Source organism: Dasypus novemcinctus, chromosome 27, assembly GCF_030445035.2.
Source record: "Dasypus novemcinctus isolate mDasNov1 chromosome 27, mDasNov1.1.hap2, whole genome shotgun sequence".
Classification (NCBI taxonomy): Eukaryota; Metazoa; Chordata; class Mammalia; order Cingulata; family Dasypodidae; genus Dasypus; species Dasypus novemcinctus.
Window position 1 is genome coordinate 1,728,061 of NC_080699.1, and position 3,611 is coordinate 1,731,671.

Below are 3,611 nucleotides of genomic sequence, written 5' to 3' on the forward strand. Positions count from 1 at the left end.
TGTTCGTTTGCTCTTCTCCTGAATTAATCAGCTGCATTAGGCATTGAAAAGAGGACAACACACGAGTCATGTAACAATAAGCAACGCACCAAGAACAGGTGGCAGAGATTGAGAAGCCCCAGGTGAGCCTTTGAGAACTGGTGCAGCCCCCGACCACCTGGCACCTGCAAACTGAAGGCCAGCCCGGCCTGCCGCTGTGCCAACTGTGTCCCCAGGAGCGCCAGGCAGCAGCTCTGAGGATGTTCTGGGCCAGGGGTGCTTCCCCAGTTATTTCCTGGTCAAACATACCCAGGCGCATCCTCTGCTGTTGGAAGAAAACTTCCAGAGAAGTGGAAGCCCAGAAGGGAGGGATTGGCAGGCTGGTAGGAGGTTGGTGAGCTCCCACCGGTCCCTGGACCTTCTAGAGGGTGGAGGGATCATTCCAGGGACCTGCCCAAAGGCAGAGAAGTCCGCTTTCCAGCAAATCCTTCTCTATCATGCAGAGATTAAAATCGAGTTTTATCAACTTGCCTTTCCTGAGTGTTAACCAAATTGGGAGGAATCCCCTGTCCCGGGGACAGCCTCTGGAAGGCACACCTTGCCACTGCCTCTCTTCACCTCCGTTGCTTCCTCTTCCCAGGCCTGCAGACTTAGTGAGTGGGATTGCTCTTAGGAGCAGGCGGGAGCCAACCTGAGCGCATTTAAGAAAGACGGGTGTCCCTGATCCCACATACCTCTCCAGCAGCCTGCAGTGTCCCCAGAATCCACTTGGAACCCTTCCTGTGGGGTTGCCAGGGCTTCCTGTGAAACACTAAGAGCCTAGCATAAATGGTCTTTTGAAGTCCTCGTGAGCAGGGAACACCTCCTCCATGCAGACCGTCGTTGTGACGGGCACAGGGTGTGATGGGAAGCCCTGCGGTGAGTCGGGGGATGTCTCGGGTCACAGCCCCTGGAGCTCGAGCCTCCAGGTGAGCCAGGTGAGATGGGGGGCCCTCGGGGCTCTTAGCAGTGAGGTGTGCAGACTGCTTCCTCAGTGTCCAGTAGAAGACCAGCGCATAGCGGAGCCGAGAGCAACAGCAAGGCTGCCGGGCCCGCTGCGTGCCTGCTGGTGGACGTGTGACGGGCCCGCTGCGTGCCTGCTGGTGGACGTGTGACGGGCCCGCTGCGTGCCTGCTGGTGGACGTGTGACGGCCAGCTGTCGGGGAGGGGCTGGGGAAGCGCGCACCTGCGCGTTTGCCAGTCCTGTGGTGTAGCTCCTCCCAGCTGGCTGAGTCACGCTGCCAGAGGGGCATCGTGGAAAGCAGGTTTGGGAAGAGACGTGCGGGCTGCCCTCCCCGGCAGCGCCACCCCACGGCTTCGTGACGTGGTGGCTGCGGAGGAAACAGGTGTTTCCAGCAGAAGAGGCCACCGGCCCAGGAGAGGCCAGACCTGGTGCCGTGGGAGTCCCGCCCAGCACAGAGGGAGGCGCAGCAGGTGAACCCCGAGTGTCTCCAAGCCCACGGCCCCAGCTTCTTCTCCTAAAGTGAATGCTCCAGGCTCTCCCAGCTCTGGAGGGCACCCTTACGGCGTCACAGCCGGAGAGGAAGCCTCTCTCAGCTCTGGGCAGGGAAGGCCCGGAAGTCGTCTTGTTTTGAGGGGGAAAGGGTTGGGGTTACGTCCACCCCTGGGCCAGTCACTGTGGCCGGGAAGATGGACAAGGTGACCAAACAAGCAGGGTCATGGCCCCCGGCCGAGAAGCCGTCAGAGAAGGAAGGGTGCTCGAGAGCCCCCCACGACCCCTCGGCTTCGCTTACGGCGTATCGACGCCCTTCTGGTAGGTGCTGTGTTAAGCCCCTTCACGTTTCTCGTGGTCTACACCTGAAGCGCAGGTGTGTTTGGTTTCTGGCTTCCCTTGCAAAACAGAAGCTCTGAGAACACAGGGCCGGGGGGTCGTGGTTGCCTGCTGCTGAGTCGACAGAGCAGGTGCTCTACGGTTTGTCATAGTACCTCACTTTCCCTGCCACCTCTCTGATCTGACCTGCTTTGCTGGTTTAAGTTACGTGCCTGGCTCCTGCAGCCTTTTGGGATTTGCTGATCCCTGACACCGTCTCATTTCATTCATGTATCTATCCAGTGAGCAGCAATTACACCTATTTCATAGATTTTAAATCAAGATTCAGAGATTTCCCTCAACTTCCTAAATCACACAGCCAGAAGCTGAGGCCCAGATCTTTAGAGTGGAAGGCTACTCAGGCCCACTGTGTACAGCTGTGCAGGTTGTGCACTGCACTTTAGAAGGGACTTTCACACCACAGTCTAAGTAAATAGAGCCCTGGAAGTTTTATAGTCTACAGTGTACAGGACACCACTGAAATGATTTCCCTTTCCATTTTACCATAGGTACAACTCTATCATGTTTGATTGAAATAAGCCAATTCCTTCAAATTTTTATCATTGAACACTCAGATGACTACATCAAATGATGACTGTTCAGGCCGCAGCAGGGACTGCAGTTAATTCTGTCAGGAAGTCCTCACAGCCGGAAATTGTGATCGGTTTATGGAAGGACGTAGAGGGGTCTGCAGTGAGAAATGAGCCTCCCCAGTTGTTTTAGGGGAGACTTTGTTGACTTGGAATTGCCCTTGCTCTACAAGTGACCCCTTCTCTCTCTAGATTTCAGTCTCCATGTGATCAAAATAAGAGGTTTGTACTCAATTTTCCAGTAATGATATTTAATCCTGGCTGCGTGTTAGAATCATTAGGGAGTTTTGTTTTTTTCCCTGAAAAAACGTATGCCCAGATCCCATACCTAAAGATTTGAAGAAAACTTCACCAAAGAAGGTGTAGAGCAAGCTTGGCAGGCAAGCTCATGAAAAGGCGCTCAGCCTCATCAGGCATCAGGAGATGGAAATTAAAGTCGCCACGGGGCACACCGCACACCACACACCACACCGCACACCACACCACACACCAGACACCACACCTCACCGCACACCACACCACACACCACATACCACACCACACCACACACCACACACCCACACTGCACACCACACACCAGACACCACACCAGACACCACACCACACACCACACAACACACCCACACCGCACACCACACACCAGACACCACACCACACACCACACACCACACCACACACCCACACTGCACACCACACACCCACACCGCACACCGCACACCACACCGTACACCACACCACACACCACACCACACCACACACCAGACACCACACCACACACCGCACACCCATACCGCACACCCACACTGCACACCACACATACCACACCGCACACTACACACCCACACCGCACACCACACACCCACACCGCACACCACACACCACACCACACCGCACACCACACACCACACCACACCGCACACCGCACACCACACACCACACCGCACACCACACACCACACCACACACACCACACACCACACACCCATACCGCACACCCACACTGCACACCACACATACCACACCGCACACCACACACCCACGCCGCATACCCTCACCACACCGCACACCACACTGCACACCACACACACACACCACACACCACACCACACCACACACCCACACCACACCGCACACCCACACCACACCACACACACCGCACACCACACACTCACA